This window comes from Tachyglossus aculeatus, chromosome 9, assembly GCF_015852505.1.
Source record: "Tachyglossus aculeatus isolate mTacAcu1 chromosome 9, mTacAcu1.pri, whole genome shotgun sequence".
NCBI lineage: Eukaryota > Metazoa > Chordata > Mammalia > Monotremata > Tachyglossidae > Tachyglossus > Tachyglossus aculeatus.
The window spans coordinates 10,817,400-10,841,269 of NC_052074.1; the positions used below are offsets into that span (position 1 = coordinate 10,817,400).

General features: G+C 41.7%; 1 protein-coding gene across 1 annotated transcript in view; it reads right to left on the bottom strand.

The window, feature by feature from the left end:
* The window catches only part of PELI1 (pellino E3 ubiquitin protein ligase 1), a 61,912-nt gene extending 38,425 nt beyond the window's left edge, over positions 1-23,487 (bottom strand). Inside the window, exon 1 of the mRNA XM_038751166.1 lies at positions 23,380-23,487. The gene's annotated coding sequence lies outside the window, so the exon portion shown is untranslated. The remainder of the gene's footprint in view (positions 1-23,379) is intronic.
* Between the last annotated feature and the right edge of the window lie 383 nt (positions 23,488-23,870).

Genomic DNA, 23,870 nt, shown 5'->3' on the forward strand with positions numbered 1-23,870 from the left:
CAATCAAAATATTATTTGGGAGGGTTGTTAATTTTTGCTTTCTACATGGTAACAGTAATCCAATAAAGATATTGAACTATTTTCCAAAGCCCGCCATCTAAAACTCAACATATCCAAGACTGAGCTCCTTGTCTTCCCTCCCAAACCCTGTCCTCTCCCTGTCTTTCCTGTCACTGTAGACGGCACTACCATCCTCCCCATCTCACAAGCCCGCAACCATGGTGTCACCCTTGATTCCGCTCTCTCATTCACCCCACACATCCAATCCATCACCAAAACCTGCCGGTCTCACCTCCACAACGCCAAACCTGCCCTTTCCTCTCCATCCAAACCGCTACCTTGCTGGTTCAATCTCTCATCCTATCCTGACTGGATTAATGCATCAGCCTCCTTTCTGATCTCCCATCCCCGTCTCTCCCCGCTTCAGTCTATAGGTTACTCTGCTGCCCGGATTCCCTTTGTACAGAAAAGCCCTGGGCATGTCACTCCCTTCCTCAAAAGTCTCCAGTGGTTGCCTATCAACCTTCGAATAAAGCAATAACTCCTCACTTCACTTCAAGGCTCTCCATCACCTCACCCCCTCCTACCTCACCTCCCTTAACTCCTTCTACAGCCCAGTCCACACACTCCACTCCTCTGCCACTAACCTCCTCGCTGTACCTCATTCTTGCCTGTCCCGACGTCGACCCCTGGCCCACGTCCTACCTCTGGCCTGGAATGTCCTCCCTCCACACATCTGCCAAACTAGCTCTTTTCCTCCCTTCAAAGCCCTAATGAGAGCTCATCTCCTCCAGGAGGCCTTCCCCTTTTTCCTCTCCTCCTCCCTTTCCCATCACCCCCCCCCGCCCTTCCCCTCCCCACAGCACTTGCGTACATTTGTACATATTTATTACTCTATTTTATTAATGATGTGTATACAGCTATAATTCTATTTATTCTGATGGTATTGACACTGTCTACTTGCTTTGGTTTGTTTTTCCATCTGTCTCCCCCTTCTAGACTGTGAGCCCATTATTGGGTAGGGATCGTCTCTATATGTTGCCAATTTGTACTTCCTAACAGCTTAGTACAGTGCTCTGCACATAGTAAACACTCAATAAATACAACTGAATGAATGAATAAAAAGATAAAGTATGGGAGCAGCAGTCCTAAAACAATAGTTTTTGTTTTCCTTACCTGCAAAATTGTACAAATATGTTCTACATTTTTTAATGTGATGTAGGGGAGGACTCACCTGGCTTTATGGAGATTAAAAGCTACACAGATATCCAGGGAGGGAGGTATTGTTTAAAAAAGTAGATTTTGAAACAGAAAAAAGCACATTACAAATAAGCAAAACCACCCTTGCTAGAGCAGGGGGAAAAGAGGATGCCACCAGGGCAAAGGTTAAGTCTGCCCTCCTCCACTACAGTTTTCCTTTGGCAATCATACTCTCCATCCTCCCTCCCTCCAAGAGTTACTTATTTAAGAGGGAAACAGTTGTACTTTTGGGGCTATACAGAAGACTCAGACGAGCACCATAAAGTGGGGGCTGAAAGATCAATCACTCAATTAATCCTTTTTGTCTTTTGAGCACTTACTAAGTGCAGAGCACTCTAGAGTACAACAGAATTAGCAGACACATTCCCTGGCCATACAGAGCTTACAAAAAGGACACAAAACTCGATATCAATTAGGAAGACTGCAAGGGACCAGAAGGAGGAGCTATTTTTAAAAATCTAACGATATCCAAACTTTTCAGATGCAACAGATATATCTGCCTATTTATTTATAGATAGAGATATACAGATATAAAGTTGGAGATAAATAAGCAGGTTACAGAACCTGGTCGCAGTCAAAGGAATCAAATGAGTAAGATCTGGCAACCCAGACTGGCTTTTTGTTAAAGCTGAATGTTGGTTTGGGGAGGGTTTCCTCTTAAAAGGAAGTTACTTACCCATCTGTCTACCTTCCTGCCACTAATCTTCTGAAACAGCAACAGATTCCTCCTCCTCATTTGACTTTAGAGTGTCTGACAATTGCTTCCTCACCCTGATTGCCTCAGGGCTTGATGGCCCACAAAATCCTCTCACACCTGGCTTTTTTTCTTCCGATCGAAGGTCAGGTTGAGAGGGACCTGATCTCAACCCTTATCATTAAATATAAGGTTGAAACATGCGGCAGGGAGTCTTCAACAATATCGCTCATCCGACAGAAGTTCATCATCATCATCAATCGTATTTATTGAGCGCTTACTGTGTGCAGAGCACTGGACTAAGCGCTTGGGAAGTACAAGTTGGCAACATACAGAGGCAGTCCCGACCCAACAGTGGGCTCACAGTCTAAACGGGGGAGACAGAGAACAAAACCAAACATACTAACAAAATAAAATAGAATAGATATGTACAAGTAAAATAAATAAATAAATAGAGTAACAAATATGTACAAACATATATACATATATACAGGTGCTGTGGGGAAGGGAAGGAGGTAAGATGGGGGGGATGCACTTTTGAGTTTGAGAACTTTAGCCTGTGAGGCTAATCAGCTTGTTACCAGCATTTCGATCACTACGCAAAGGAAGCTAGAGTCCAATGAAACACACTCCCCTGACCTTTGCTAACTGCATGTTAAATACCAGTGTTTTCCTGTTTGCCCCATTCCAGCACAAGGTCATAGGACTTTGAGTCAATTGGGTTCTTCACACATCAAGTGAGTATTTCACCACCAGTTCTTTTCTGACTCACAGGCAGAGTTTAACAATACTGGTTTATGTTGTTTTGAAATAAACCACAATCTCAAATCCACCATACTGCCTACATCGATGTGTGGGAAGATGGAAGAAACCAAGATTTTTGGCACAAAATGTTAGCCGAGGGAAATTTTGAGACAGCAATGTAGTTAATGTTCAGTTGTACTCAGAACAATTTTTTTTTTTGAGAGAGAACTATACATTTAAGCATTTTCCTCTCTCTCCTTTAGCATTTAAGGAACACACAAGTTTTTATTTTAGGATGATAGATTCAGATCTCATTTGTTTAAGCCTCAAATCGGCAGTTTTTCTGAAATACCTAATCATATTGCAATTAGAACTGAAAGGAAAAACAGATTCAAATTAGTCTTGTCTGCTTTTCATAGCACTTTCATAAAGGAGATAGTTGACGATTTAAAAATTTAATCAACCCTCTTACTCTTACGTACATAAGACATGGTTATTAAAAATACAGATCCTTCATAACTAAGAATTTCTACAGAAGTTATCTTTGGAGAACACACTCTAAGCCACATTCCACAGAATAGAATCCATGTTCAATGGACCACATTGTAAGTTCAACATGGTCTGTTCACAGAGTTATTAGTTACGAACAAAACTACCTGATCTGCGTCCAGGTTTCTCTGCCTCTGCTTTTCTCCCTATTCTCATCACTAATTTTGTGCTCACATCAGGACCTAAAGGAATCAAAAGGACAAAAGTCCCAAACTCCGATGTTGAGTCAGATTCCCCCTTTTCCCTGCCCTTAATTGTCCAAAAGGCTCCAGGTTCTTGTATCTCAGGGATCTTGCCTCACCAGTGCCTGAAAGCTATGGCTCAGGGTAGCTTTTTAAAAATAAACTGCTGTTAAAAAGGCAGGGAAGTGTTATATTATTATTATAATATAATTGCACTCTCCCAAGTGCTTAGTACAGTGAGAAGCAGTGTGGCTCAGTGGGAAAAGCCCGGGCTTGGGAGTTGGAGGAGGTTACGGGTTCTATTCCTGGCTCCACCACTTGTCAGCTGTGTGACTTTGGGCAAGTCACTTAATAATAATAATGGTATTTATTAACCACATACTATGTGCAAAGCACTGTTCTAAGCACTGGGGAGGTTACCAGGTGATCAGGTTGTCCCACGGGGGGCTCACAGTCTTAATCCCCATTTTACAGGTGAGGTTACAGGCATAGAGAAGTGAAGTGTCTTGCCCAAAGTCACACAGCTGACAACTGGCAGAGCTGGGATTTAAGTGATTAAACCCACAATCTCTGAAAATGTCCCCCATGCTGGGATTACATACACCTGGTTCAGTGCTACAATTTTACCAATAGAAACAGTACTAAGAATCACGTTTACAAAAAATATCCACTAAGTTATCTTATTTTGGTAGCCTAGTGGGCTAATTTTCAAGTGTGGTTGTGTGGTTAGGGACAGAGTATAACCACAAACACTATAGTTGTCTTCTAATAGAATATTTCTGCAGGAGAGGCCTATGGTGAATGCCAATATAGCTCCCAGAAAGAAGAATTTACAGCAGTTACACAGTAAGTCAATGGCCTCTATTGAGTGTTGTGAGTAGAGCACTATAGAAAATGCTTAGGAAAGTGCAATACACTGGAGTTGGTAGACATGATCCCTGCCCACAAAAAGCTTAGTCTATAGGGGGAAACAGATATTAAAATAAATTACAGGTACGGGAAGTAGAGTATAAAATAGTGTATAAATGCCATGGACCTGGGATGAGTATCCAACTGCTTAAGGGATTCACAGCCTAGTGCATAGAAGGGAGAGCAGGCAGGGAAATGAAGATTTTTCAGGGAAGAGGAGCAAACTGTGGCTGGGTCAGATGGTAGGAGATCAGTGATATAAGGTAGGAGGGAGAGAGCTGATTGAGTGCTTTCAAGCCATTCATTAAGGAGTTTCCGTTTGATGTGGCAGTGGGCTAGTAACCATTGGAAGTTGAGGAGGGGGAAGACTAGGATTTAACTCTTTTTTAGAAAAATGATCGATGCAGAAGAGTGAAGGATGGACTGTAGTAGGGAGAGCGAGGAGGCCGATGCAGTAGTAGAGGCAGCCTATAAGTACTTGTTTAAGCATACTAGCAGTTTGGATGGAGAAGGGAAGATTGGAGAAGCAGCTTGGCCTAGTGGAATGAGCATAGGGCCTTGGGAGTCAGCAGACCTGGGTTCTAATCCCTGCTCTAATTGCTTGCTCTGTGACCTTGGACAAGTCACTTGACTTCTCTGTGCTTCAGTTCCCTCAACTGTAAAATGGGGACTAAATATCTGTTCTCCCTACTCCTAAAACTGTGAGCCCCATGTGGGACAGGAGGACTGTGTCTGACCTCATCAATTTGTACCTATCCCAGTGCTTAGAACAGTGTTTGACATATGGTAAGCGCTTAACAATACCATTAAAAAAAAGAGATTCTAGAGTTGTAGTGAAGCACAGATATAGTTAGATTTTTGTTCTCTGTCTCCCCCTTTTAGACTGTGAGCCCACTGTTGGGTAGGGACTGTCTCTATATGTTGCCAATTTGTACTTCCCAAGCGCTTAGTACAGTGCTCTGCACATAGTAAGCGCTCAATACGATTGATGATGATGATGATGATGATGATTTTTACTGGTAAAAACGATCAGCAGGTAAATAATATCAAGGAGTGACACTATTAAGGGCTAAGTAGATAGTTCACTTTCAAGTAAAGAATAGAACAAAGACCTCCAAGACTTCTGCAGATAACACTTCTTCCATTAAGCCCTAGCTAACCCACTCCCTGACAACTAACATCTTTTCCTAGAATAAGTTGATTTAGCATGACATAGTGGATAGAGCTTGGGCCTGGGAATCAGAAGGTCATGGGTTCTAGTCCTGGCTCTGCCACTTGTCTGCTGTGTGACCATGGGTAAATCACTTCTCAGTGCTTCAGTTACCTCATCTGTAAAATGGGGACTGAAATTGTGAGCCCCACATGGGACAGGGATGTGTCCATCCCAAGTTGCTTGTATCCACCCCAGCGTTTAGTACAATCCCTGGCACATAGTAAGCATTTAAATACCATATTTATTATTATTATTATTATTATGTTGGCAGCAGGAGGGAACTTGGGAGCCTTCACTTTCTTCCCCTCCAACTCGAGGATATGTGCCTTCAACCACATATTGAAGATTTGAGAAAGGAAGGCATTCCAGGCCAGAGGCAGGACATGGCCAAGGAATCAGCAGAGAGATCGAGGCACAGTGAGAAGGTGAGCATTAGAGGAACAAAGTGTTGCAGTAGGATAGTAGGGGGCAAGGTGATTGAGTGCTTTGAAGCCAATGATGGAGCTTTTGTTTGATCGGAGGAAGGGCAACCACTGGAATTTTCTGAGGAGTGAGGAAATATGTCCTGAACATTTTTGTAGAAAATAATCTGGGCAGCAGAGTCAATTATGACTGGAGTGGGGAGAGACAGGAGGCTGAGAGGTCAGCAAGGAGGCTTGATGCAGAAATCCTGGTAGGATAGAATGAGTATTTGTATTAAGTGGTAGCAGTTTGGATGGAGTGGAAAGACTATTAAAGATATGGTGCAATTTAACTGTTACTCTGAAGATGTTTAAGAAATGAAGATTTACAGGATGAAAATAAGTCACTCATAACCAAATTCTACTTCATTAGCATCACAAAATTTCCAATATACAAAAATGACAATCCTATTTATAGAGGCTACTCCCAGTGATACTTTAATTTACTAAAATGGGATTGGAGGAGAGAGGATAAATAATGGACTAAGGTGGAAAAAAGCTAAATTTCATGCTTATCACAACAACCTGAACTGAGGAAGCTGCATTCTGCCAGATACTTTATGTACAAAATTCTATAGTGGCTATGCGAGTATGGAACAATGAAAAGAAAATACTTCATCTTGGTCTCAAGTTTATGATAAATTTGAATCATGAAATACCGTGACCTGGTCGAAAGAGCACAGGACTGGGACTCTGGAGACTGGAATTCTAATTCCAACTCTGTGAGACTTTGAGCAAGTCACTTAATTTATTTCAGTAAATCAACAGTATTGAGTGTTCACTATGTGCAAAGAACTGATGTACGCACTTGAGAATACAACTGACATGATCCCTGATCTTAACAATTTTTACGGTTTAATGGGGAGGTACCTTAAAACAAGTTTCAGGTAGGGGAAGCAACCGATTCTAAGGATATGTTTCTAAGTGCTGTGGCTGGGGGGAAGCAGAGGTGTAAGTACCTAACATCTTAGGGTATATGGGCTCTAGTGCATAGGTAACACAGAAGGGAGGGAAAATAGGAGCAGGGAGATGAGAGATTAGTCAGGGATATTTTCCTGGAAAAGACGTCATTTTAGTCAGTCAATTATATTTACTGAGTGCTTGCTGCGTGCAGTAAACGGACACATTCCCTGCCCACAACATGCTTACAGCTTACAGGGGGACACAGACATTAATAAAAATAAATTACAGATATGTACCTAAGCTCTGCGGGGCTGGCAGGGGGGTGATGAACAAAGGTAGCAAGTCAGGATGATGCAGAAGGGAGTGGGAGAAGAAGAAAGCTTTGAAAATAGGGAGAACGATGGTCTGTCAGATATGAGGGGGAGGGAGTTACAGGCAGGAGCAGTGCAAGGGGTCCACAACTGAAAGAGATGAGAATGTGGTACAGTTAGTAGGCTGTTATCAGAGGAGTGAAGTGTGATGGTTGAACTGCAGTAGGAGAGGAGCAAAAGGAGGTTGCTGAATGTGTCTCCCTCTGTGTTTCAGTTTCCTCATTTGTAAAATGAGGATTAAATATCTATTCTCCCTTCCCCTAGACTGTGAGCTCCATGAGGAACAGGGATTGTGTCTGATCTAATTATCCTAGTGCTCAGCACACAGTGAGCACCTAAATATCACAATTATTATGAAAGCATTCAGAACTGTACGAGAATGCTTATTGCCACTTGATTACTAACTATAATTTTTTTTCCATTGAATAAAGGAATCCCTTAAAAAAGAATTTAAGTCAAACAGGGCATAACTCTCAGAATTCCAAGTTGTGGAGAAGCTGAAGGTTACTAGTTCTTCGTTTCATTTCTGTGGAAAGGTAAGATAGGTAAAGAAACAAGTTAGAGTAATGATTTAAGGAAACATATTACTCTAATGGCTCCTTGGTATACCATCTCTAGCAAGGATGTCAGGTCATTCATCTGATTCACTATGGAAACATCTATTTACTGTACTGTCACAGTGCTCTACCCAGACTACATGCTCAGGAAATAGCACTGACTGACCGATGGGCAATTTTTCTGTTTACCTACCTGGAGAAGGGAATGACCAGGTCACAGAGACACCAAAATGCTGCTCTGGCATAGATCTTCAATGCATATTAGCTGTTCCTGGTTTTGTCTCCATCCTCCCTGCTTACCCCTCCCAGTCTCCATACTGTAAACTCCTTATGGACAGGGACTATCTTCAACTTACTGCTCCAAGACAAACAAAAGCTAAGATACACAATTGAACTTCTTCCCTTAATCCAAGTCTTAGTTAATTCTATTTAGACTCTGGACTGCGGTCTATATAGTGAGAGTGCTGCCTTTATAACTCTAGATATTGTGATTATTTAAATTGTTCTGTCCTGGACTATTCCCTTGAAAAATACTTTCCAAGTTTTAATAGTTGCAGCTGCCTCATTTTGTTGGCTATACTCCCTTTTGGATTCATTTTTCTATCCCAATCCAAAGGGTATATATATTTATCACAAAGTAATATTTTAAAATAAGTACTCAGCTTGCATTTTATGACAAGCTTTAAGCATCCAGAATACATTACACTTCAAAAACTGAATAGTTCATTTTTAAAGTTTCTACTCTCACACTCAGTCAACCTTCCCCACCAGGAGCTAGCAATTAGGATTGGGAGCTGTTATACTGTATAAATACACTTTCACTACACACACACACACACACACACACACACACACACACACACACATATACACACACGTTTTATATATATATACATATATAGTCTATATATATATATAGACTACATAGACCTATAGAGGCAACTGCTGCTCAAACTAAATACTTCTGTTTATCAAAAAGCGTTCAAGAAATCTAAGGTAGAAAACTTTTTACACTAAAATAGCACATATCAATCTTATACATTGCATATTTTTCCTTGTACAGAATCTCTGTGACTGATAACCAAGATATAGGAAATGCCCTTAAATTACTGTAAAACAAACCCTCTTCAACTCCTCGGTGGAATTCTTATTGTCTCTCCTAGAAGCACTGTTTAAAATAATATTGCTGTGAGTCACCTATGATGTGATTCAAGCAACAGTGTCATTTATTAAGCTTCCTCAATATGTTCAGTACTGGAAGGGAATGTGTCTGTTAATTCTGTTGTATTGCACTCTCCCAAGCACTTAGTACAGTGCTCTGCACATAGTAAGAGCTCAATAAATACCACTGATTGACTGATAGATAAAAGCAGATATTCATCTAAGGAAAAACATGAGGTGGGAGGGGGAAGCAAGGGGACAGACCCACAGGGGAAAAGAATATCAAGCTAAAAACTAAATAGTAAAAGATAAATTTATTCCTAGTTTCCAATCTGTACTGCACTCTCCAAAACAATCTCAGCTTTTCCAATATATTAACTGTTGGGAATGCAGGGTTTTTTTTATATTTGTTAAGCGCTTACTATGTTCCAGGCACTGGGCTAAGCACTGGGGTAGGTTCAAGATCATCAGATTGGACACAGTCCATAACCCACATGGGGCTCACAGTCTTAATCCCCATTTTAGAGATGAGGAAACTGAAGAACGGAGAAGTTCCATGACTTGCTCAAGGTCACACAGCAGACAAGTGGCAGAGTCAGGATTAGAACCCAGGTCCTTCTGATTCCCAGGGCCATGCTCTAACCATTAGGCCCCACTGCTTCTCTTCTGGGGTGCTGGATGCAGAGGAGGGGTGGTCCTGGCCTTAAGGCCAAACTTCCAAGAGTCATCCCTCTTTTACATAGAAATGAAGACTTAATGAAGTTTTTCAGCTACTGGTTGGCTACAAGTCAATTAGGTGCTTGTAAGGAACCAAAACATCTGAACGCTATCATTTGGGACAGGAACTGTAACCTTATTATCTTAGTGCAGTGTTTGGCACCCAGTAAGCAGTTAATCAATCAATCAATCGTATTTATTGAGCGCTTACTGTGTGCAGAGCACTGTACTAAGCGCTTGGGAAGTACAACATATAGAGACAGTCCCTACCCAACAGTGGGCTCACAGTCTAGAAGGGGGAGACAGAGAACAAAACCAAACATATTAACAAAATAAAATAAATAGAATAGATATGTACAAGTAAAATAAATAGAGTAATAAATATGTACAAACATATATACATATATACAGGTGCTGTGGGGAAGGGAAGGAGGTAAGATGTGGGGGATGGAGAGGGGGGTGAGGGGGAGAGGAAGGAGGGGGCTCAGTCTGGGAAGGCCTCCTGGGGGAGGTGAGCTCTCCGTAGGGCCTTGAAGGGAGGAAGAGAATAATAATAATAATAATAATAATAATAATAATAATAATAATAATAATGATGGCATTTGTTAAGTGCTTACTATGTGTGATGATGCACTGTTCTGAGCACTGGGGTGATACAAGGTGATCAGGCTGTCCCATGTGAGGCTCACAGTCTTTATTCCCATTTTACAGATGAGGTCACTGAGGATCAGAGAAGTTAAATGACTTGCCCAAGGTCACATAGCAGACATGTGGCGGAGCCGAGATTAGAACCCATGACCTCTGACTCCCAAGCCCATGCTCCTTCCAATGAGCCATGCTGACTTCCAAAGCTAAATATCACAGTTAAATATCACAATTACTACTGGTAGTAACTAAACTGAGAGCTTCATTCAAGACAGCTTGGCCAGAGCATTTAAAAACTTTCCTCAGTTTTAGTGCCATGTTTCCCTTCAGAGTTGTTATTAAGTGTATATTTTCAACTTACTGATGTCCCCTTCAATTAAAGCCCTCTCTTGAATCATTTTTTAAAGATAACTGAAATACTACTCAAAACTTTCAGTTCAGAAGTAGCAACACTGAAATTACCACTGACTTGGCTAGTCTGCTTCCTCCCAGTGAAGTTCAAGTATCTATTTTGATTTTCTTCATCCTTTGCCCCTGATGCTACCACAGTTTATGCAACTTAAATTGCTTCAGAGAAAGTTAGTTTACCCAAAAATGTGTCCTTTTTTGGACTAGCAGAACATAAATCACAGCCCTAAATTCACAGATTTAGAGTCTTAGAGACAAAGTGAAGTATCCTTGAAAAAGAACTGAAAGGTAACCCTCTGATGAAATTAGCAATGATGAAACAGTAAAGTAGAAGATGCCAATATAAAATGAAATTTATCAGCTAAATGTGAACCTCTCTGAATTGGGAAAACATTTAGTCTAAAGAGCCAACAATATCCTCTAGATTGCACCACTATGATCAGTGATGTGACTCATTTTGTTTACTGAAAAGTGTAGCCTACCTGATGATTCTTCTATAACTTTATCCACATTATGGCGGTTATGACTCAGGGCAACTTGACGCTTTGAAGGATGTTCCGATTTAAGAGAAAGGACAGGGCAAACTGAATCATTAACAACCAAATCCGTTCTGAAACCTTCCATTAATCCCTTTGGCAAATAACTGTTCACAAAAAGGGGCAAAGACTTTGAAATCCGCTGAACTGATACAAACTTAGCTGCACTGTTTATAAAACGGCGTACCAAAATGAACAAGATTAAATTAAAAATTTATGCTTAGTTAGCTCAAAAAAGTTTTTAAGGGTCACTTAAGAGAACCAGAAGATTTCTGACACCACTAAAATTTTGAGATCGACCTGTGTTTTCTGAGCCTGCCTCTAAATTCAGCACAATGGTCAATATGTATAACCTGAGTTACCTTAGGAATTAAATCACCCTCTCCTTACTGAAAATTAGATTCATGTGCTAGTTAAAAAGTTAAAGACGCTTATAGATAGTGTGGGACAGCCTGATGTCTAGTACAGTTGTTTCTTAACAGGGACACGTGATTAACATTACAAAAGGCATTAATGTGCCTTTTTTTTCTTTTGGTATTTGATAAGCACTTACTATGTACCAGGCACTGCACTAAGTGCTGGGGTAGATATAAGCTCTCCAGTAGGTGGTCTCTGACTGCAACTCAGAATCTACTAATATCGTTTTCCAATAGTAAATGAAAATGATTTCTGGGAAGGAAAAGTCTAAGAAATCAACAGTGTGAGCTAGTTATTGAAGCAGCATGGCTCAGTGGAAAGAGCACGGGCTTGGGAGTCAGAGGTCATGGGTTCAAATCCCAGCTCTGCCACTTGTCAGCTGTGTGACTTTGGGCAAGTCACTTAACTTCTCTGTGCCTCAGTTACCGCATCTGTAAAATGGGGATTAAGACTGTGAGCTCCACGGGGGACAACCTTGATTACTTTGTAACCTTCCCAGTGCTTAGAACAGTGCTCGGCACATAGTAAGCACTTAAATACCAACATTATTATTATTATTGTTACTATTACAGTCTAAAGTTAAAAGAAAATGTGTTTTTGGTATTGTTAGTACATGCAGTACATTAAATTTCATGAACCCAGAGGAACATGAAGTACTGTACTTGTGGATATGATCTGCCAAGAACAGGCCTTGAGGAACAGAGAACCTCTGAGTCTTCTCAGCCATCCACTGCACTCTTTTCAGATGAAATCAAGGTTATAACTTGGAGGCACAATTTAATAAGAGTTAACTGACATGTCAAGCATGACAGTGAATTCTTAATGATTGGCAAAAAAATCAATGCCAATCATTGGGCAATTCATTCCCATAATATGAGAGGCTATGAACATCTGTTCTGCCTCACCATTTCAGATAGTTTCCCCCTGCCTTTCCTTAAGAGCACATGGAGCAGCCTCAAAAATTCAGACACATTGTTTGCACTCCGGTCATGCTGTCCTTTAAAATGATTTTTAGCATTGCTTAGCATTACACAGGGTACAGGCAATAAGAGGAGAAACTAGCCATTAGATTTTGTAATCCTAAAAGGCAATTAACCCAAAGATACTGTTTAGCAGATACATTAGGTATCATCCTCCCTCACAACCAATCCGTCAGCAAAACCTGCCGGTCTTACCTCCACAACATCGCCAAGATCCGCCCTTTCCTCTCCATCCAAACCGCTACCTTGCTGGTTCAATCTCTCATCCTATCCTGACTGGATTACTGCATCAACCTCCTCTCTGATCTCCCATCCTCGTGTCTCTCCCCACTTCAGTCTATACTTCACACTGCTGCCCGGATCATCTTTGTGCAGAAATGCTCTGAGGCATGTTACTCCCCTCCTCAAAAATCTCCAGTGGCTACCAGTCAACCTACAAATCAAGCAAAACTCCTCCTTCTCGGCTTCAAGGCTGTCCATCACCTTGCCCCCTCCTACCTCACCTCCCTTCTCTCCTTCTCCAGCCCAGCCCGCACCCTCCGCTCCTCTGCCACTAACCTTCTCACTGTACCTCGTTCTCTCCTGTCCCGCCATCGACCCCTGGCCCAGGCCCTCCCCCTGGCCTGGATGGAATGCCCTCCCTCCACACATCCACCAAGCTAGCTCTCTTCCTCCCTTCAAAGCCCTACTGAGAGCCTACATCCTCCAGGAGGCCTTCCCTGACTGAGCCCCCCTTTTCCTCTCCACCTCCCCATCCCCCCCCACCCTACCTCCTTCCCCTCCCCACTGCACCTGTATATATGTTTGTACAGAGTTATTACTCTATTTTACTGGTACACATTTACCATTCCATTCATTTTGTTAATAATGTGCATCTAGCTTTACTTCTATTTATTCTGATGACTTGACACCTGTCCACATGTTTTGTTTTGTTGTCTGTGTCCCCCTTCTAGACTGTGAGCCCATTGTTGGGTAGGGACCGTCTCTATATGTTGCCAACTTGTACTTCCCAAGCGCTTAGTACAGTGCTCTGCACACAGTAAGAGCTCAATAAATACGACTGAATGAATGAATGAATTAGGTAGCCCAGTAGAGAAGCCGGGGTCTGGACTTGATTACCTAGGAGTAGTAATAGCACTTATTGAGCACCCACTTGGTGTAATGCACTGTTTCAGCTGCTTGGGAAGTACTGGAAAAGGAAGTATTGGAACTCCTGACCATGAGGAGTTTATATTCTAAAAGAGTCAGTCAGTCAATCAGCCAATCAAATTCACTGAGTACTTACCATGTGCAGACCACTGTACTAACTACTTGGGAGACACATTCCCTGCCTACAATATTTCCAACTACATAAAAATATTTACAACTGGAGTGGTCAAAATAAATTGTACCAACATACATACATACATGAGTACTGAGGAGAGGTACAGGAGTCTATACGTCAAACCCCGACAATTAGGTATAAAAGCATTAGGCTCTATAGCAGAGGTTTCATGCTCAGCTAACTGGACGGAAAAATATAAAATCTACTGTTTGTGGCAGATGGGCATTCTGCCACCAGGGGATAGGGCAGATAAATATCAATGTAGTAGCTTACTAGTTACACCATTCATAATTTTTTTAAAAGATGTTTTTTAGCCATTTGGTTAGAGGCCATGAGCATTGGAATAACAAGAGTTTTATTTTTAAAAAAATTCAGACAATAATATTTTTGGTACAGTGCTTTTTAGTTTTCAGTGGAAAGCTTCAAAATTAAAAAGTGGCATGGGAAGGTAAAGGATGGGAGGGGGAATGAAAGCAGAAGAGGGACTGGATGAAAGAAGAATATTCTTTTGTAGCAGCAGTTAGGTCTATGACATGTAGTAAGCACGGCTACTTGAAGTTTAGAGGCAGTGACAGAAGGATAGTGAAATGGGGTAGTGAACACAGAGTGAGAAGAAACTGGGAGGTGAGACTGGCAGATGAAAAGTATTTAAGGGAAGGCATTTTCTGTATAATGAGCAGGCTGCAAAGATGGGTTTACTTGCAAAAAAATCATAGAGTTTCAAATATGTTACATTTAAATATTTTGATTGAGCTGGAGTTTATCATCTGAGTTCTGTCACATTCAGGTGGCAGGGAGGCAACATGGTCTAGTGGAAAGAGCTCAGGACTGGGAGTCAGGAAGCCTGAGTTCTAGTCCCAGCTCAGCCACTTGCCTGCTGGTGCGACCATGGTCAAGTCATTGAGCTTTTCTGGGCCTCAGTTTCCTCATCTATAAAATGAAGATAAATACCTGTCCTCTCTCCATCTTAGACTGTGAGTCCCATGTGGGACAAGGAATGTGTCCAAACTGCATATCACGTATGCTCCCCAGGGCTTAATAAATACCAACATTGCCATTATTATTATAATGAAGTATACACTGAACCCTTAAAAAACAAGGAACTTGCATATTTCTCAAGACATTTTTGACAAGGATATAATTTCCAACTGACCAACTCTCAAGTCTTCTGTTTTGAGGGCTAATAGGTTCCTGGAATTAAAGTGGCAATACTGTATGGGGGTTAATTTGGAAAGATTTTCAAAGTTAATTATGAACAGTTACTCCCCTAGATCAAAACACACAAATTAGACAGTTTGTTTAGAATCAGCGTAAACAGAGGAACAAGGAAGTAAACACAAGTCTTATATCCAAACCTAACTGGGCTAGTATTCAAAGAACACTAAGTAATTTGGACTACCAGTTCAAAACTGTTCAGAGAACACCAAGTATGTAATAACAAAGCCTGGTTTTAGAGAACCTAAAAGGCTGAACGCTTTTTTATAAAGATAACTACATTAAATATTGACTCTGATTAACCCTTCCCATTGCTGGCACATCCTACCACATCAGGTCTATGGAACTACATTTAGGATAGAAATCATACAGGTTTGAGCATTCCATGTATGAATGGACCAAACAGTAAAGTGTTTGCTGTTAAGATAGAAACACAATGGTAATGGCCACAGTACTTGAATGTTTGTATTGCGGTGTTCCTGGAGCAGTCTTGAAACTTCTGCGGTGGCAACAACAGACCCATGCTTTCAATAAGAAAAAAACTTTTATAGTATATAAATAAAAATGTCCTCCAAATAACAGTGACATTTAGAAATTGTTTGGAAAGAAGTCAGACCTGAAGCTTAACCCTGGGCCCATCATGAACTCTTCAGACGGTAAGCCCGGTGTTGGCAGGGATTGTCTCTCTTTATTGCTAAATTACACTTTCCAAGTGTTTATTTACAGTGCCCAAGGTCAGCACTCAATAAATATGGCTGAATGAATGAACTCTGCACTCTTAGGTAAGTTTTTCAACTTCTCAGGATCTCCGGGTCCTTATCCGTAAATTGTGCAGTATCTTCTTTTAGCATCTATCACACACGTGGTGAGAGACTATATATAATATTGATAAAATGAAAGAGGTTTGTAAATACAATGTATTAAAAATGCCAAACAGGTTTTGACTTTTTTTCAGTTGAAAATAACCTAACTACAGTAGCTTTGCAACCAAAAATAAAGTTATATAACTAATAGTAAACACACACATTTAGCAAGGTAGGCTGGAATCTATTTTAGATTATCAGCTGAATTTTAGAAATGACTGAATTACTAGTTCATTCAATCTTGTATTTACTGTCCAAATGTGTATGCATTCCTCAGCCTATTAAAAGCATTTCAAAGGAAAAAGCAAACTTCAGCCAAGAAAACAACAACAAAAAGTTACAGCAGACTTGGAAAACTAGGGAACTGACATATTTTTAGAATTAGCAAATTATCCCAGGAGGTGCATTACAAAAGGCAAATGAACAACAAGTTCTTTGAAAAGGAAAAGAATTATTTTGGATTGAGCCCACAAGGGTGATGAATTTTAGATCTTTCCTCTCCAAATATTTTGTTTACCTCAGAGACTTACAGATGCAACAGATGTTCCCTTCTTTAACTGTCAGCATGATCATTCGTCCATAAAAGGCTATATGGTGTAAAGGTATCTCAGGAGTTAGCCAAGTAATTTTCCCTCCCCTGCAACTAGAATTTTCTACTGCATGAACGCAACAAGAATGCTGGTTGTCTGAAGTTTATGACCGATGACATTTACCTTTGTGACTCCTTTCCCAAAGTGGCAGAAATGGAAACAGATGGTCAAGGAAGAGGAGTGAAAGGAGACTGACAAATTCTCCTTGAGAATCACTTTCTGTGAATCAACAACGGACCTGGGGAGAGGCTGGGTCACTAACTGGCCCTCTCTCTTCCCCTTTTGTCTAATTCCTATTTACCCAAGAACATATCAGTGGGATGCAATTTGAGAACTTGAAAACAGTTGTTTGGTTTATTTTGTAGCTGTGCACAGCAATCCTGTAGGCATGTAATACGTTAAACAAAGAAACTCAACACGGCTATAGATTGTTGTGAAGCTACTGTTTGTAGACCTCATCTCAGACACAAGAAGGCTTTCCAAGAAAAAATAAATAAAAGGAATATTCAGCTCAATGTGCATAATAATTGGATGTAATATTTTCCACTCAAAACTCCCTTGCATATATTTGTCTTCCAACTGCCCCACACTCACCATTTTCCATTCGATAACAAATCCCCTGAAATCTGATTAAGAACCTTGAAATTCTAATTTAGAATTCACAATAAAAATAAACCATGTGAAGTTAATTAACCATAAGACAGGTCTAAACAGTTATCTGCTCTAGTAAGAAAAGTATATTTATGACTGCACTGATTAAAAAGATAATTCTCATCGTTCAAAATCTGCTTCCTGCTTTCGTCAATTGCCAAGACACTTCAAATCTGTTAATCAGCTTTTTCCTGGAAATAAATGCTAGCACTCACTATTACCTGATCTACCTAATACCTCAAGTTTAAAAAGTAGAATACCAAATATTCCTCCTGATAAACTGAAGGGCAGCAGTAAATAGGATGGAAACAGGACCTTCCCTGCCACACCTCCTGCCCCCTGACACTTTGCCTTAGTTTAGACTTGTTTCTCCACTTTTCTGTCAATTCTATTACCAGTGGGTCAACTGAAAATTCCATTCTGGAGCTTCAAAAATGAAAGTATGTAAGTGAAAAAACTGGATGTCCTTAATGCTGACCACAGGCTTCGTGACTCAGAGGATGCGATGCTCAAGCACCTTAAAAATATAATGGATTACATCAAGTTCTATTTGTTAAGTCACCGAGGTTTAATTTTCATCTAATTTCAAATATAAGCCCCAATCCAAAGGGTTCTACCATTTTAATAACCCAAGAAATGGTATGTTTACACTTAGGGGAGGTTATGTCCTAAGCATGAGCTAGAGCAGGCATTATTCCAACTTCACCACAAGGCTCCACCCTCAAGGCAACTTTCCTTAAGTAGCTTGTTTACACAGTCCAAGGATGGCAACTACATCAAGAAGGGAATTGGAGATTAGAGGAACACAAAACGGGATGATCAAAATGAACAAATCACTCACTTTCACCTGCAGTCAGATAGTATTTGAATCCTGGTCTGCAGGGCAGAAAGCTAAAGAGAGACCGCTACCTGCATCACCCAACTTTTTTTTTTAATATAAAATATGTTCATTCAATTGTATTTACTGAGCATTTACTCTGTGCAGAACACTATATTAAGTGCTTGGAAAGTACAATTCAGCAACAGAGACAATCCCTATCCAACAATGGGCTCACAGTCTAGAAACGGGCTCACGAGCGGCATAATTTTAAATTCATCTTGCATTAAAGATCCATATTCTCATTTACATCTGCTCCTGTAATACTGATCTCATTGTGGACAAGGAACGTGTTTAACTCAGTTGTATTATTCTCTGCCAAGTGCTAAGCAGGCCCATAGTAAGCGCTCAATAAATAGCACTGACATACTGATAAATCAACCAAGGGGAAAGCAGCAGCCACATAGACGGCGAATTAATCTAATTTTTGGAAACTCTCAGGCTACTCGGTAAGAACAAAAAATGGACCTACAAAAACAATTGCTGAACAGAATAAAGGAGCATCAGTATTTGCAATTTTTAGAATCATATGGGACATAAGTATGCAAATACCAATGAAAATACAGCATTTGTTGACTGGGAATAGAATGCTGAGGGAGATATCTGTGTAGTCATCCTGAGAAAGCAGCAGTGGAAATTGCATGGGCCTGGGTGTAACTTCTCCATGCCTCAGTTCTCCTGTCCTCCCTCCTGCTTAGACTATGAGCCCCACGTGGGATAGCAACTGTGTCCAACCTAATCTACCCCAGTGGTTATAACCGTGTTTGACACGTATTAAGCGCTTAATAAAATACCATGAAAAAAGAAGCCTTAATAAACAGACCACTGCAAACTCGAACAGGAACCTGAACCCTCTCTATACATTCAAAATAAGTTCACACTCCTGTAAGGAGCAGTTCTGAAACAAAACAAAAGCTCTCTTCTGTGAAATGCCATTGACTGAATCCTCATCCCCCCTATTCCTTCCCGCTTCTGCGCTGCCCTTGCACTTGGATTTGTACCCTTTATTCACCCCACCCTCAGCCCCACAGTATTTATATGTCTATTCGTAATTTGTTTTAATGTTTGTTTCCCCCTCTAGACTGTAAACTCCTTGTGGGAAGGTAACATGTCTCCCAACTCTATTTTATAGTACTCTCCCAAGTGCTTATTTCAATGCTCCGCAAACAGTAAGCACTCAATAAATATAACTGATTGAACTAAAGTGATAGCATTTTGCAGATAGGCTTATGGAAAATGTCAACCCACTTTGAACAAGCCATCAAGACAACCTGAACCGTGATCTGAAACACACAACACAGAAATGGAGAATGTGGGTAAGATTCTAAAGATTAGTCCAAGGCACATAAATCTGAAGTTCTCTGCATTAATAGCTAAGTGTCTAAACTCTACACACACACATAAAAATTCAGTCTTTTTGGCAGGAAGGCAACAGGGAAAGAGAAGGAATAAAACAATAATATGGTTTCACAATACTTTCCTAACTGGGAGGGATTATTACCTCGCATTTGTAAAGGCTTTGAGGTACTAAAACGCAAGTCACTAGGTAAGTAGTATTATAATTGTAGCAACCCATTAATTACCTGGGCTTCAGTTTGCTTTCAAGTACAATGGCTACGACAGTCACCTTCTTCATGGGGGCACTGGGAATACCGGTTATTTTAAAAAAACGATTTGGGATGCTCAGACACCAAGCGCTCTCAATTATAGGGCTCTCGGGGGGGGGGGGGGGGGGGGCCTCGAAGCAGCGTGGCTTAGTGGAAAGAGCCCGGGCTTTGGAGTCAGAGGTCATGGGTTCAAATCCCGCCTCCACCACTTGTCAGCTGTGTGACTCTGGACAAGAGTCTGGGCCTCAGTTACCTCATCTGTAAAATGGGGATTAAGCCTGTGAGCCCCCCGTGGGACAACCTGATCACCTTGTAACCTCCCCCGCGCATAGAACACTGCTTTGCACATAGTAAGCGCTTAATAAATATCATTATTATTACCCACCTCCGAACCAAGCATATTTACTTCCCTCTCAGGGGTGCTAGAGGCTTAATTAATTAGTGTTTACGAAGCGCTCTGAGATCCCCAGATGAAAGGAGACGGAAGAGACACTCAGTAATCACCATAATCCAAACGATAATAAAAATTACTAATTCGGAGGCCTGCGTACTCTGAGCGCCGATTTATCAGATTCGCAAAGACAAAAGATCCCTCCCGCCCCTTCTTTGTTTCCATTTTCTTTTTTCCCCACCGCCCCCCACCTTTTATTCCCCTCTCCCTGGTGGGAAACAAAAACCTGGCGTTTTGAGGAGCGGAAATGGGGAGGGGGGAGGGAGAGATTCAGAGTTGGCCCTGATGTCCCCCAAGGAGGAGGGGGGAACGGAAAGGGGTCTGCGGCCGGGTCCAGGACAAAGATCCTTCCCTCCTTTCATTCATTCGTTCATTCAATCGTATTTATTGAGCGCTTTACTGTGTGCGGAGCACTGTACTAAGCGCTTGGGAAGTACAAGTTGGCAACATATAGAGACAGTCCCTACCCAACAATGGGCTCAAAATAAATAGAATATGTACAGACTAGAAGGGGGAGACAGAGAACGAAACAAAACATAACAAAATGAAATAAATAGAATAAATATGTACAGATAAAATAGAGTAATAAATACGTAGACACATATACAGGTTTTGTGGGTGTTTGTATGCATTTATTACAAGTTGGCAACATATAGAGACTGTCCCTACCCAACAGTGGGCTCACAGTCTAGAAGGGGGAGACAGAGAACAAAACATATTAACAAAATAAAATAAGTAGAATAAATATGTACAAATAAAATAGAGTAATAAACACAAACACCCACAAAACCTGTATATATGTCTGTACGTATTTACTACTCTATTTTATTTGTACATATTTATTCTATTTGATTAATATGTTTTGTTTTGTTCTCTGTCTCCCCCTTCTAGACTGTGAACCCACTGTCGGGTAGGGACCGTCCTCTATATGTTGCCAACTTGTACTTCCCAAGCGCTTAGACCAGTGCTCCGCACACAGTAAGCGCTCAACAAATACGATAAATTCTATTTTATTAACAAAATACAATAGAATAGATATGCACAAGTAAAATAAATAAGTAAATAGAGTAATAAATATGTACAAACATATATACATATGAAGAGAACTAGCTTGGAGGATGTGCGGAGGGAGAGGAGGGCGGCTGGGGAGGGGGACGGGGAAAGGGGAAGGAGGAAACCGGCCCTGCCGGGGCTCACCTCCTCCAGGAGGCCTTCCCAGACTGAGCCCCCTCCTTCCTCTCCCCCTCGTCCCCTTCTCCATCCCCCCCGTCTTACCTCCTTCCCTTCCCCACAGCACCTGTATATATGTATATATGCTTGTACATATTTATTACTCTATTCATTTTACTTGTACATATCTATTCTATTGATTTTATTTTGTTCAGATGTTTGGTTTTGTGGTCCGTCTCCCCCTTCTAGACTGGGAGCCCCCTGTTGGGTAGGGGACTGTCTCTATATGTTGCCAACTTGGACTTCCCAAGCGCTTAGTGCAATCAGTCAATCAATCGTATTTATTGAGCGCTTACTGTGTGCACAGCACTGGACTAAGCGCTTGGGAAGTACAAATTAGCAACATATGGAGACAGTCCCTACCCAACAGCGGGCTCACAGTCTAAAAGGGGGAGATAGAGAACAAAACCAAACATACTAACAAAATAAAATAAATCATCATCATCAATCGTATTTATTGAGCGCTTACTATGTGCAGAGCACTGGACTAAGCGCTTGGGAAGTACAAATTGGCAACATATAGAGACAGTCCCTACCCAACAGCGGGCTCACAGTCTTAAAAGGGGGAGACAGAGAACAAAACCAAACATACTAACCAAATAAAATAAATAGAATAGATATGTACAAGTAAAATAGAGTAATAAATATGTACAAACATATATACAGGTGCTGTGGGGAAGGGAAGGAGGTAAGATGAGGGGGATGGAGAGGGGGACGAGGGCTCTGCACACAGTGCTCGCTCAACAAATACGATTGATTGTTTGATTGATTACCAAAATTCCTGCCTTTTCCCGGCTCTCCACCTTCCAGGATCGTCCGTCCTCTTTCCCCCTTCCCCCTCTGTCTGCCCCTTTTAGACTGTGAGCCCACTGTTGGGTAGGGGCCGTCTCTCTATGTTGCCAACTTGTACTTCCCAAGCGCTTAGTAAGCGCTCAATAAATACGCTTGATTGTCCCCCCATCTTACCTCCTTCCCTTCCCCACAGCACCTGTATATAGGTATATATGTTTGTACATATTTATTACTCCATTTATTTATTTTACTTGTACCTATCTATTCTATTTTATTTTGTCAGTCTGTTTGGTTTTGTTCTCTGTCTCCCCCTTTCAGACTGTGAGCCCACTGTTGGGGAGGGACCGTCTATGTTGCCAACTTGGACTTCCCATCATCATCAATCGTATTTATTGAGCGCTTACTATGTGCAGAGCACTGTACTAAGCGCTTGGGAAGTACAAATTGGCAACGTATAGAGACAGTCCCTTATAGAGACAGTCCCTACCCAACAGTGGGCTCACAGTCTAAAAGGGGGAGACAGAGAACAAAACCGAACATACTAACAAAATAAAATAAATAGAATAGATATGTACAAATAAAATAGAGTAAAAAATATGTACAAACATATGTACAGGTGCTGTGGGGAAGGGAAGGAGGTAAGCTGGGGGGGATGGAGAGGGGGAGAGGCAGGAAGGGGCTCAGCCCCAAGCGCTTAGTACAGTGCTCTGCACACAGTAAGCCCTCGAAGTACAAATTGGCAAGATCTAGAGACAGTCCCTACCCAACAGTGGGCTCACAGTCTAAAAGGGGGAGACAGAGAACAAAACCGAACATACTAACAAAATAAAATAAATAGAATAGATATGTACAAATAAAATAGAGTAAAAAATATGTACAAACATATGTACAGGTGCTGTGGGGAAGGGAAGGAGGTAAGATGGGGGAGATGGAGGGGGGAGAGGAAGGAAGGGGCTCAGTCCCAAGCGCTTAGTACAGTGCTCTGCACACAGTAAGCCCTCGATAAATACGATCGATTGATTGATTGATTGATTTCCCCCCGCCAGGGCCGGTCGCCAGGCGCGATACTCACTGGGCCGAGCTTCCTGGAGGGATTCTCCCGGTCGATCCCAGTTGGGGGGGCGAAGCGCAGACACACAGGCGAGGGGAAGGAGAAGGAGGAGAAGGAGAAGAAGGAGAAGATGGAGAAGAAGGAGAAGGAGAAGAAGAAGAAGAAGGAGAAGAAGAAGGAGGAGGAGAAGAAGAAGAAGAAGCCGCCTTCCTAGTCAGCCAGCCAGGCGGGCCCACTCCGCCGCAGAGGAGGAAGCAAACGCCGGGAAGTCGACCCTGGAAGAAGGAAAAAGACGGAGCAAAGGGAACGATCCCCTCTTTGGGATGCGAACCCGGCGGGAAAAAGGCACAGCCACTGTGCTGAACGCTCCGCTCTGCCCTCCTCCTCCTCCTCCTCCTCCTCTTCTTCCTTCCCCCGCCCGTCGCCTCAGAGACACGGACACACGCCACACGCGCACGCGCGCGGGGGGCGAGTGACGCCACGAGGCGGCCCCCGCCGCAAAGGCCCCTGGG